Source organism: Nomascus leucogenys, chromosome 9 (genome assembly GCF_006542625.1).
Source record: "Nomascus leucogenys isolate Asia chromosome 9, Asia_NLE_v1, whole genome shotgun sequence".
Lineage (NCBI taxonomy): Eukaryota > Metazoa > Chordata > Mammalia > Primates > Hylobatidae > Nomascus > Nomascus leucogenys.
The window spans coordinates 81,661,908-81,675,774 of record NC_044389.1 but is presented as its reverse complement, the minus strand read 5'-3'; the positions used below and the strand labels follow the sequence as shown (position 1 = coordinate 81,675,774).

The 13,867-nt window shown below is 39.7% G+C and overlaps 1 long non-coding RNA gene across 1 annotated transcript in view; it reads right to left on the bottom strand.

The window, feature by feature from the left end:
• LOC105738247 overlaps window positions 1–6,803 on the bottom strand; it is a 26,415-nt gene extending 19,612 nt beyond the window's left edge. The window contains exons 1-2 of the long non-coding RNA XR_001114016.2: window positions 6,748–6,803; window positions 5,841–6,042 (exon numbers count right to left, since the gene is read on the bottom strand). This is a non-coding gene — a long non-coding RNA (uncharacterized LOC105738247). The remainder of the gene's footprint in view (window positions 1–5,840; window positions 6,043–6,747) is intronic.
• Window positions 6,804–13,867: the final 7,064 nt, after the last annotated feature.

Genomic DNA, 13,867 nt, shown 5'->3' with positions numbered 1-13,867 from the left:
TGGTTACTGTAGGCTTGTAGTATAGTTTGAAGTCAGATAGCGTGATGCCTCCAGCTTTGTTCTTTTGGCTTAGGATTGACTTGGAAATGTGGGCTCTTTTTTGGTTCCATATGAACTTTAAAGTAGTTTTTTCCAATTCTGTGAAGAAAGTCATTGGTAGCTTGACGGGGATGGCATTGAATCTATAAATTACCTTGGGCAGTATGGCCATTTCCATCATATTGATTCTTCCTACCCATGAGCATGGAATGGTCTTCCATTTGTTTGTATCCTCTTTTAATTCATTGAGCAGTGGTTTGTAGTTCTCCTTGAAGAGGTCCTTCACATCCCTTGTAAGTTGGATTCCTAGGTATTTTATTCTCTTTGAAGCAATTGTGAATGGGAGTTTACTCATGATTTGGCTCTCTGTTTGTCTGTTATTGGTGTACAAGAATGCTTGTAATTTTTGCAATTGATTTTTGTATCCTGAGACTGCTGAAGTTGCCTATCAGCTTAAGGAGATTTTGGGCTGAGATGATGGGGTTTTCTAGATATACAATCATGTCATCTGCAAATAGGGACAATTTGACTTCCTCTTTTCCTAATTGAATACTCTTAGATTTCCTTCTCCTGCCTCATTGCCCTGGTTAGAACTTCCAGTACTATGTTGAATAGGAGTGGTGAAAGAGGGCATCCCTGTCTTCTGCCAGTTTTCAAAGGGAATGCTTCCTGTTTTTGCCCATTCAGTATGATATTGGCTGTGGGTTTGTCATAGATAGCTCTTATTATTTTGAGATATGTCCCATCAATACCGAATTTATTGAGAGTTTTTAGCATAAAGTGTTGTTGAATTTTTTCAAAGGCCTTTTCTGCATCTATTGAGATAATCATGTGGTTTTTGTCATTGATTCTGTTTATATGCTGAATTACATTTATTGATTTGCGTGTGTTGAACCAGGCTTGCATCCCAGGGATGAAGCCCACTTGATCATGGTGGATAAGCTTTCTGATGTGCTGCTGGATTCGGTTTGCCAGTATTTTATTGAGGATTTTTGCATCGATGTTCATCAGGGATATTGGTCTAAAAGTCTCTTTTTTTGTTGTGTCTCTGCTAGGCTTTGGTATCAAGATGATGCTGGCCTCATAAAATGAGTTAGGGAGGATTCCCTCTTTTTCTATTGATTGGAATAGTTTCAGAATGAATGGTACCAGCTACTCCTTGTACCTCTGGTAGAATTTGGCTGTGAATCCATCTGGTCCTGGATTTTTTTGGTTGGTAAGATATTAATTATTGCCTCAATTTCAGAGCCTGTTATTGGTCTATTCAGAGATTCAACTTCTTCCTGGTTTAGTCTTGGGATGGTGTATGCATCGAGGAATTTATCCATTTCTTCTACATTATCTAGTTTATTTGCATAGAGGTGTTTGTAGTATTCTCTCATGATAGTTTGTATTTCTGTGGGATCAGTGGTGATATCCCCTTTATCATTTTTTATTGCATCTATTTGATTCTTCTCTCTTTTCTTCTTTATTAGACTTGCTAGTGGTCTATCAATTTTGTTGATGTTTTCAAAAAACAGCTCCTGGATTCATTGATTTTTTTAAGGGTTTTCTGTGTCTCTATCTCCTTCATTTCTGCTCTGATCTTAGTTATTTCTTGCCTTCTGCTAGCTTTTGAATGTGTTTGCTCTTGCTTCTCTAGTTCTTTTAATTGTGATGTTAGGGTGTCAGTTTTAAATCTTTCCTGCTTTCTCTTCTGGGCATTTAGTGCTATAAATTTCCCTCTACACACTGCTTTGAATGTGTCCCAGAGATTCTGGTATGTTGTGTCTTTCTTCTCATTGGTTTCAAAGAACATCTTTATTTCTGCCTGCATTTCTTTATGTACCCAGTAGTCATTCAGGAGCAGTGTGTTCAATTGCCATGTAGCTGAGCAGTTTTGAGTGAGTTTCTTAATCCTGTGTTCTAGTTTGATTGTACTGTGGTCTGAGAGACTGTTTCTTATAATTTCTGTTCTTTTACATTTGCTGAGGAGTGCTTTACTTCCAACTATGTGGTCAATTTTGTAATAGGTGTGGTGTGGTGCTGAAAAGAATGTATATTCTGTTGATTTGGGGTGGAGAGTTCTGTAGATATCTATTAGGCCGCTTGATGCAGAGCTGAGTTCAATTCCTGGATAGCCTTGTTAGCTTTCTGTCTCATTGATCTGCCTAATGTTGACAGTGGGGTGTTACAGTCTCCCATTATTATTGTGTGGGAGTCTAAGTCTCTTTGTAGGTCACTAAGGACTTGCTTTATGAATCTGGGTGCTCCTGTATTGGGTGCATATATATTTTGGATAGTTAGCTCTTCTTGGTGAATTGATCCCTTTACCATTATGTAATGGCCTTCTTTGTCTCTTTTGATCTTTGTTGGTTTAAAGTCTGTTTTATCAGAGACTGGAATTGCAACCTCTGCCTTTTTTTGTTTTCCATTTGCTTGGTAGATCTTCCTCCATCCCTTTATTTTGAGCCTATGTGTGTCTCTGCACATGAGATGGGTTTCCTGAATACAGCACACTGATGGGTCTTGACTCTTTATCCCATTTGCCAGTCTGTGTCTTTTAATTGGAGCAATTAGCCCATTTACATTTAAGGTTAATATTGTTATGTGTGAATTTGATCCTGTCATGATGATGTTAGCTGGTTATTTTGCTCATTAGTTGATGCAGTTTCTTCCTAGCCTCAATGGTTTTTACAATTTGGCACGTTTTTGCAGTGGCTGGTACTGGTTTTTCCTTTCCATGAACTTTGTTCTTCTATTTCAGTATTCAGTTGACCAATCTGGGTCTTTTGCTTCTCCACATAAACTTTGAAATCGAGGGCGGTTCCAAGATGGCTGAATAGGAACAGCTCCAGTCCACAGCTCCCAGCATGAGCAATGCAGAAGATGGGTGATTTCTGTATTTCCAACTGAGGTACCGGGTTCATCTCACTGGAGATTTTTGGACAGTGGGTGCAGTGCACCAAGTGTGAGCCAAAGCAGGGCAAAGCATTGCCTCACCCGGGAAGCACATGGGGTCAAAGAGTTCCCTTTCCTAGTCAAAGAAAGGGGTGACAGACGGCACCTAGAAAATCCGATCACTCCCATCCTAATTCTGCACTTTTCCAATGGTCTTAGCAAATGGCACACCAGGAGATTATATCCCACACCTGGCTTGGAGTGTCCTACGCCAATGGAGCCTCACTCATTGCTAGCACAGCAGTCTGAGATCAAACTGCAAGCAGCAGTGAGGCTTGGGGAGGGGCGCCCACCATTGCTGAGGTTTGAGTAGGTAAACAAAGCGGCTGAGAACCTCGAACTGGGTGGAGCCCACTGCAGCTCAAGGAGGCCTGCCTGCCTCTGTAGACTCCACCTCTGGGGGCAGGGCATAGCCAGACACAAGGCAGCAGAATCCTCTGCAGACTTAAATATCCCTGTCTGACAGGTTTGAAGGGAGTAGTGGTTCTCCCAGCATGGAGCTGGAGATCTGAGAATGGACAGACTGCCTCCTCAAGTGGGCCCCTGACCCCCGACTAGCCTAACAGGGAGGCACCCCCCAGTAGGGGCATACTGACACCTCACATGGCCAGGTACTCCTCTGAAACAAAACTTCCAGAGGAACGATCAGGCAGCAACATTTGCTATTCACCAATATCTGCTGTTCTGCAGCCTCTGCTGCTGATACCCAGGAAAAGAGGGTCTGGATTGGACCTCCAGCAAACTCCAACAGACCTGCAGCTGAGGGTCCTGACTGTTAGAAGGAAAACTAACAAACAGAAAGGACATCCACACCAAAACTCCATCTGTACATCATCATCATCAAAGACCAAAGGTAGATAAAACCACAAAGATGGGGAAAAAACAGAGCAGAAAAACTGGAAACTCTAAAAATTGAGTGCCTCTCCTCCTCCAAAGGAACACAGATCCTCACCAGCAATGGAACAAAGCTGGATGGAGAATGACTTTGATGAGTTGAGAGAAGAAGGCTTCAGACGATCAAACTAATCCGAACTAAAGGAGGAAGTTCGAACCCATGGCAAAGAAGTTGAAAACCTTGAAAAAAAATTAGATGAATGGCTAACTAGAATAACCAATGCAGAGAAGTCCTTAAAGGACCTGATGGAGCTGAAAACCATAGCACGAGAACTACATCACAAATGCACAAGCCTCAGTAGCTGATTCGATCAACTGGAAGAAAGGGTATCAGTGATGGAAGATCAAATGAATGAAATGAAGCGAAAAGAGAAGTTTAGAGAAAAAAGAATAAAAAGAAACAAACAAAGCCTCCAAGAAATATGGGACTATGTGAAAAGACCAAATCTATGTCTGATTTGTGTACCTGAAAGTGACGGGGAGAATGGAACCAAGTTGGAAAACACTCTGCAAGATATTATCCAGGAGAACTTCCCCAATCTAGCAAGGCAGGCCAACATTCAAATTTAGGAAATACAGAGAATGCCACAAAGATACTCCTCGAGAATAGCAACTCCAAGACACATAACTGTCAGATTCACCAAAGTTGAAATGAAGGAAAAAATGTTAAGGGCAGCCATAGAGAAAGGTCGGGTTACCCACAAAGGGAAGCCAATCAGACTAACAGTTGATCTGTCAGCAGAAACTCTACAAGCCAGAAGAGAGTGGGGGCCAATATTCAACATTCTTAAAGAAAAGAATTTTTAACCCAGAATTTCATATCCAGCCCACCTAAGCTTCATAAGTGAAGGAGAAATAAAATCCTTTACAGACAAGCAAATGCTGAGAGATTTTGTCACCACCAGGCCTGCCCTAAAAGAGCTTCTGAAGGAAGCAGTAAACATGGAAAGATAACTCCCTATTTTGAATGGTATGTGGATCTTTCTTTGAAAACAGGGGGCTGGGTGTGGTGGCTCATGCCTGTAATCCCATCACTTTGGGAGGCCACAGTGTAAGGATCACCTTAGCTCAGGAATTCAAAACCAGCCTGGGCAACATGGCAAAAAGTCATCTCTGCAAAATTAGCCAGGCATAGTGGCATGTGACTGTTGTCCCAGCTATTTGGGAACCTGAGGTGGGAGAATCACTGGATCCCAGGAAGCAGAGGTTGCACGGAGCCATGATTGTGCACTGCACTCCAGCTTGAGCAACAGAGAAAGACCCTGTCTTAAAAAAAAAATATATATGTATATATATATATCTTAAAATCTGGCATTATGGTATTAATATCATAAATCACTAACTATAAAAAGCAAGCTACAGAGTAATTTGTATTGTATGATCTCGTTTTTGTGAAAGACAAAACAAGTTTTATGCCTGTTCCTCTACCATGCCTCCCCAAGTCCTTCATTCCAAATAGCACCTCTGTCTCTACTCTCAAAGCACTAACTGATCCCTGTGATAGGACACTTCCCAGCCAGGCTGATAGGTAGACTTGACTGCTTGTGTGTCTTTTCTTCAGAGACTGTGAGCTTCCTTTTATGAATAATAATTGTAGCTAACATTTAGGAGGGTGCTTCTACCTGCTAAACTCTGTGATCAGTACTCTAAATGGATTATTTCATTTATTCACTAAACAGTCCTTTAAAATGGTGCTGTTATTCCTCTTCATCGTACAGATAAGGAAACTAAGGGGAAAAAAAACAATGAAATAGTAAGTGCAAGCACACAGAACTAGTAAGGAATAGGGTCTGCCAGGTCCCAAAAGTCATGCCATCACCACTGCCCCATACTGATTCTGGCACGGGTAGAGGTCATGTCTTACAACTGCCACTCCACTGGACCCAGCTTAGTACCTGACCTAGGGAGATGCTCAGTCAATGCTGATTAATTTTAGGTAGAATAGAAATGTCAGGCACCGTGAGCACCTTTGCTGTGATTGATTGGGTGTCTGATTCTCTGCTATGAAGAGAAGGGGAGTGCTGGATCAAACACATCCCTCTGGTGCCTAGCTCTCTGCTTTATTTGTCCTGCTTTCTTGCTCCTCCTTCTTAACTGCACCACTTGGATTCAAAGCTGGAGCTTAGTCCAGTCAAAGGAAAAACAGAACTCTGAATGGCCTGAGTGAGCCTGAAGGATACATACAAAGTCTAGCAAGTAAAAAAAGAGAGATTGAAATTTATATATTGGGAAATTTTTTTTTTTTTTTTTTTGAGACGGAGTCTCGCTCTGTTGCCCAGGCTGGAGTGCAGTGGCACAATCTCGGCTCACTGCAAGCTCTGCCTCCTGGGTTCACACCATTCTCCTGCCTCAGCCTCTCCGAGTAGCTGGGACTACAGGCGCCCGCCACCACGCCCGGCTAATTTTTTGTATTTTTAGTAGAGACGGGGTTTCACCGTGGTCTCGATCTCCTGACCTCGTGATCCGCCCGCCTCGGGAAATATTTTATCTAATCAAGATATTATCTGAAATTGGTAAATTGCAAACAATGTCCAGATTTAAAGTGCTGATTCAGTGCCCATTGATTCTGAAATGATGTTGATTGAATAACACATGATGTATGTGGTTTAAAGACTCCAGATAACATGTGTAGAATTAAGTAATATTTCTGCTTTACTGACCAAGGCAAATAATTCATTGAAATCTCCTGGAATGCAGAGAGGAACTAAATCACATATGTGCAGCAGGAAAAGTACATGCAAGAGTTTCATGTGGAATAAGATTCTCTATAAGTGTAATGGATAAAGTAATACAGAGTTAAAGAATGGCTTAATATTTTTATTTAAGTAAGAAATAACACATATTATGTTGACTTATTTTGGTAAAACAGTTTACCTAAATGTCTCACAATGTATGGCTTCTTATCATCATCTTTCTTCTGTGTCTATAAAAATAATTTTATTGAGGGTTTATGCCAAATTAAATATAACTGTCCTGGTAAATCTAAGATTATTAAAGTCTCTAATCATGAATTTATCTTTATATGAAGTTGAAATTTACAAGAACTATACTTTGAGGTCTTATACACCTGAAAGTTCAAACTGACAAATGGTTTTATATAAGGATTTAGAATCAGAGGGCTTTGAATTATTTCTTCAAAAAAAAATTTTTTTTTTTTATACTTTAGGTTTTAGGGTACATGTGCACAATGTGCAGGTTTGTTACATATGTATCCATGTGCCATGTTGATTTCCTGCACCCCATTAACTCGTCATTTAGCATTAGGTATATCTCCTAATGCTGTCCCTCCCCCCTCCCCCAACCCCACAACAGTCCCTGGAGTGTGATGTTCCCCTTCCTGTGTCCATGAGTTCTCATTGTTCAATTCCCACCTATGAGTGAGAACATGCGGTGTTTGGTTTTTTGTCCTTGTGATAGTTTACTGAGAATGATGTTTTCCGGTTTCATCCATGTCCCTACAAAGGACATGAACTCATCATTTTTTATGGCTGCATAGTATTCCATGGTGTATATGTGCCACATTTTCTTAATCCAGTCTATCGTTGTTGGACATTTGGGTTGGTTCCAACTCTTTGCTATTGTGAATAGTGCCACAATAAACATACGTGTGCATGTGTCTTTATAGCAGCATGATTTATAGTCCTTTGGGTATATATACCCAGTAATGGGATGGCTGGGTCAAACGGTATTTCTAGTTCTAGATCCTTGAGGAATCGCCACACTGACTTCCACAATGGTTGAACTAGTTTACAGTCCCACCAACAGTGTAAAAGTGTTCCTATTTCTCCACTTCCTCTCCAGCACCTGTTGTTTCCTGATTTTTTAATGATGGCCATTCTAACTGGTGTGAGATGGTATCTCACTGTGGTTTTGATTTGTATTTCTCTGATGGCCAGTGATGATGAGCATTTCTTCATGTGTTTTTTGGCTGCATAAATGTCTTCTTTTGAGAAGTGTCTATTCATGTCCTTTGCCCACTTTTTGATGGGGTTGTTTGTTTTTTTCTTGTCAATTTGTTTGAGTTCATTGTAGATTCTGGATATTAGCCCTTTGTCAGATGAGTAGGTTGCAAAAATTTTCTCCCATTCTGTAGGTTGCCTGTTCACTCTGATGGTAGTTTCTTTTGCTGTGCAGAAGCTCTTTCATTTAATTAGATCCCTTTTGTCAATTTTGGCTTTCGTTGCCATTGCTTTTGGTGTTTTAGACATGAAGTCCTTGCCCACGCTTATGTCCTGAATGGTATTGCCTAGGTTTTCTTGTAGGATTCTAATGATTTTAGGTCTAACATTTAAGTCTTTAATCCATCTTGAATTAATTTTTGTATAAGGTGTAAGGAAGGGATCCAGTTTCAGCTTTCTACATATGGCTAGCCAGTTTTCCCAGCACCATTTATTAAATAGGGAATCCTTTCCCCATTTCTTGTTTTTGTCAGATTTGTCAAAGATCAGATAGTTGTAGATATGTGGCATCATTTCTGAGGGCTCTGGCACAAGACAGGGATGCCCTCTCTCACCGCTCCTATTCAACATAGTGCTGGAAGTTCTGGCCAGAGCAATCAGGCAGGAGAAGGAAATAAAGGGTATTCAATTAGGAAAAGAGGAAGTCAAATTGTCTCTGTTTGCAGATGACATGATTGTATATCTAGAAAACCCCATTGTCTCGGCTTTTGTGTTTCAAAAGCTAAAGAATTGAGAATGGAAATGACCTAAGATAGAGATAAAAAAAAAAATGAGAAAAAAAGCAGGATAAGAGGAGCTAAGTTTTTCCCAACCTCCCAACCCCAAATGAGGAAATGATTATAACAGTTTGATGAAGACAAAAGGCTTGAAAGGAAATAACGAGGTTGTGCCTGGGAGACAGCGAGACTCCGTCTCCAAAAGAAAAAAAGAAATAGTAATATGTAAATACCTTAATATATAAATATTCCTTACAAATTAATAAAAATGTGATAAATACCCCAATACAAATTGGAAAATGACATTAATAGTAATTCACCAAAAAAGAAATGTAAAATCAAATAATGAGATAATAATTCTGTATATCATGTTGGCAAAACATAAAATAACACTCAATATATGCCAAGATGTAGAGAAACTTGTGATTCTATTTGGAGGCAATTTGATGTAACATAACAAAAGTCTTAAGCATTCCCTATCCCAGCAACTTTTCTTCTGGCAATGTATCCTAAGCACACAACAAATCAATAAATGTCTCCATTTCATTCAATATATACTATCAAGAACCTTCTATATGCCGTGCATGGCTGTAGATGTGGGGGATCAGCAGTGAAAAAAAATGCTGTGCTCCCCATCCTCAGCTCTCATGGAGTTACAAGCAAGAAGAGACTTTGGGCTACATATTCAGTTATAATGACGCCTAGGTAGGTCAGGGTTCTCCTGTAGTATGTAGTTACACCATTAGCTAGTGTAACTCAAAGAATCCAACAAATTTCCCAGAAGAAAGGATCTAAGTAGAGTAAAAATTAGCCTGGCAGTGAGTGATTAGGAAGAGTATTCTAAGGAAATGGAATAGCATGCAAATGCTCAGAGGTAGGAGAATGCATGGTACATATAAGGAATTGTAGTTCATTATGATATGCATATAAAGAACAGGTTGGGAAGTACAATAAATGAGACTAGAGAGGCAGGAAGGAGACAGAGCATGAAGAACTTTCCATACATGTTTGTTTAAGGAAAATCATGTAAACATGGTTTATAACAGTAAAAACTTGAAACAACCTAAATTTCCAACAGTTGCAATCAACTAAATGAATAATTATTTATCTATATAACATTATACCACACAGATTTTTTAAATGATGAAAAAAGCTCTCCATTTGTTGATATGGAAACATATCTATAATACATTGTTAAATTTAAAAACAAACCCGGGCATCTAAGGCAGTCTGCAAAACAACACATATGTTATGATCTTGTTTTGGTATGTATAAATAAACAAACAAATAAATCTGGGAGTCTTTGTGCCAAATGTTGAAGTGGCTGTCTCTGACTAGGAGGATTATGTTGATTTGTGAGAAGATACTGAAGTGTTTTTAAAATATCTTGGTGAGGAATGTTACAGAAACCCTTTCCCTATCCAGTTATATATCTGCTATGATAGATCCAGGTGAACGACACTTCTGTGGATCTTCCAGAAATAAACTAGCAAAGAATGACTCAAGGACATTTAGTTATTTTATAGACAGAGGATTTAATTGCCTCTGAGGGTGTCTGTTGGTCAAAAGAGTAAAGGAACAAAAATAAAAACAAGACTCTTATATAAGAGACAGGTGAAGTTAATGGGTGCAGCAAACCAACACGGCACATGGATACATATGTAACAAACCCTAAAACCTAAAGTATAATAATAATAAAAAAAGAGACAGGTGAGAGAGGAAAGAAGAATTTCTGCAGAAAACAAAATTTGGGAAGACTGAATAGTGTTCACACATTGGTAGGAAGGTAAGGAAACTGACTAGCAGGCAGCTAGAGAAGAGGTTAGTTCTGTCTTTGAATAAGCTTACTTGGACTGTCAAAGAAAACAATTTCAGCTGACGAATTCTCCAGAAGCCCTGAGGATTTCGCTATGGAGCACATGAATCAGGTTTTCTCTGTAATGTCTGCCAGTTTCCTTCCATAGCACTACCCTATTAGTTAGGCCAATACAAGGTGTGCATCATTTCTTCCCTTAAAATTTCTCACCAGGTAAATGCTCCCACCAGACCAAAATTCTCATGTTGCTTCTACCCTGGTCCATACAGCCTACCTTGCCTTTCCATTAATCACTTAGCACAGAAAGTCTAAGACCCTTATTACTAATCCTGGTATTGAAGGCCCCCAGTGATTTGGCCCTGTCCTCCCTGGCCTTAATGTGCATTCCCTACAAGCACCCTGTGCTGTAGTTCAGTGTTTCTCAAAGTATGGTCCTGGGGCTACTGTCTTCCTACTGAAACAGAAATGCTCAGGGTGAAACCTGAAAATATGCACTTTAAGTCTGCTCCCTGAGTCATTCTTATACATACTAAAGTTGGTGAACTACTCCTAGTAACCTGGGGTCGGGGAGACCAGCAAGGGCACTGGTGCAAGAGCCCAAGGGAGGGTGTGGTAATGAATGAGGGTCTAGCCCAGGATACTTTCCATCCAAATGCATTCATACTGAATGCATATGGACAGAGTGGAGAGAGGCACTTCCAAAAACCCAGGACAGGAAGGAGGAAAAGAAGTTGCTTTTTACCCCCATGGCATGTGGAATTTTGCTGATGATTTACTGGAATTCTTCCCAAAGCTGGAATGACCCAAATAACTCACTGAAGCCATTCAGAAGGGATCTGATACTGGAGTTTGCTTTAAGAAGTCAATCGGCAGAGAGTACATGGAAGTAATTTGTTGTGGTTGGAAAGACAGATAAACACATTTTCCAAAATTTTATGCTGGAGCAGAATGCATTAGTGCTGAGCAGGCCCATAAAACTGGTATAGATCATTCTCCTCATTTAACAGATTTAGAGACCAAGATTAGGAGTGGAGAAGTAGTTCATCTGAGGTTGGAAGGAAAAATGAAGAAATCCAGACTGAAATCCTATCAATCTTCATTTTTAGGCAGGATAGTGAATCATCAAGCCTCAACTCCAGGGCTGACATGATGGATGGTCCAATGTGAGAGAACAGGAGAAGGGACTAATACATCTGTTTATTTCCAGAAAGCTATAGAAATTCTGGCTGTGAATAAAAATATATTAGGGTTTTGGACTGTTTGTAGATCAATTGTGGAACTTGTGTTTAAAAACAATATCTTAACATCCAAGTTACTACCTCTCTGCAGCATATTTTTATCTTCTTTTACACTACTGTCCAGAACATGTTCTAAAAGACAGCCATGCAATCTGTATCTTATGTTGGCCACCTTGTCAAGCACAGAAGGAGCAGGAAAACATTGGGCCAAACACTAACCAAACATTTGCCTTGTGGATCAGCTCTCCATTGTTACCAGGAATCAGAGCAAACACTTGCTTTAAGTCAATTGTTGACAAGCAGAGAAGCCCTTCTTTGGATATCAGATGCATCTTTTGGGACTTGAACATCTCTCAGGTGGGCCACATGTACAAAGTTGAAGATAATCCTGTGCCATGTTACCTCTGGGAAAATGTATTCCCCATAACCAGCAAGGAGTTAATCATATCACTTGATAATTACAGTGAACTTCATCAATAAATCTCTAATACATGTATTTTACAGCATGTGTATCATCCAACCACTACACTTGAAAGGATGGTTACAGGACTCACAACACATCGAACTAGGGCAACATTGGAAGACTCCGGAAAACAGATTTGTGCTCAATATAAGGAACAATCTGCTAACTTTCATGTTTCTCAAACAGAATAATTGCCCTCAGGATTACTGAGTTCCTTTCCTCTGGATGTGGTTGGATGTGGTGAACCAGAGGTTGGCCATGCCTTGGTGGGAATGTGGCAGTGATGCCCCTCGGGCACCAGAGGGGTTTAGCTACTGTGGAATTCCCTGAAGGTCCTTTCCAGTCTTGCTATTATATGAATCCATGAACTGGTGATGGATCATCTAAATGCTCCTAACCTTGAGAGCCCTAAAACTGTTCTCTCCCTTCTCATCTTCATGACATGCTTCTAAACTTAGTAAATCCTACAGAAGATTTAGGAGTGACTCAGAATCTTATCTTCAACCCAAAGATCAATTATACATGTCTGATTTCTTGAGGTGGAAGAAGAAATTCTACTCCCATGAAAGGAACTATTTACAAATAAAATATGGCTGTTGAAAACTTGAAAAAATTTCTCACCAGGTAGAGTCCACTCACTGCAGTTATCTTAACAATATCTAGAGGATACTTTATTTCAGGGGCTTTGTAAAAATGGGAGAGTAGATTCATTAATAATGACTAGAATTGCACTGTGAAAAGAACGTAATCCACTGAAATGTATTTTGTAGAATGGAATTTAAATGCTATAATATGGTATTTTCATATAAATTCTGATTTTTGCCTAATAAAGAATGCAGGACCATCTTAACTCAGTGTTGTAAGGAAGCCCAGTTTTTCATTTTTCTTCAGCATGCAGGTTCTGCCATCTATTCTTTTTCTTTCTTTCTTTCATTTATTTATTAACCTTTTTTTGAGATGGAGTTTCACTCTGTCACCTAGGCTGGAGTGCAGTGGCACAATCTCAGCTCACTACAACCTCCGCCTCCCAGGTTCAAGCAATTCTCCTGCCTCAGCCTCCTGAGTAGCTGGGATTACAGGCATGCACCACCATGCCTGGCTAATGTTTTCTGTACTTTTAGTAGAGACGGGGTTTCACCATGTTGGTCAGGCTCATCTTGAACTCCAGACCTCAAATGATCCACCCGCCTCGGCCTCCCAAAGTGCTGGGATTACAGACATGAGCCACCATGCCCAGCCTCTTCTTTATTTCTTCAAACATTTGTATTACAATTGTTACCTCATCTTATCAGTCTTTTCCTCTGTAATGAACCTCTGAAAGCCTCAAGACTCCAACCAAAATCCTAAGGAAGTGCTCATAATGAATAGCAAACTTGCCTAACTTGTTTATGTTTCAAATACCATTAACTGGTTTGGAATCTGGCTCAGAGTAGGTGATCAAAACCTATTTGCACAATGAATTAATAAATCTATGAAAGTGACTAGATCACTATTATCTTTATTTTGCTGAAGTGGAGGGAACAATATCTGAAATCAAGTCTGAGAGCTATTTAGAATTCCAAGAATGGAATTATTTAAGAATGCACATGGCAAAATTTCTTTTTAAATTTTGAGTTGAATGTAGAAGATATAGGTCTATTTCTTCTTAACTTCTAAAATGAATGTGGAATATATAGACCTATTTCTTCGTAGCTTCTAAAATGTACCCAAACCAATCATCTAGGTACTAGCAAAGCCCACAAAAACACATGAATATTAATCTCTTAGTGTCTTCTGAGTTGAGAAAGCATTAAACCTATTTA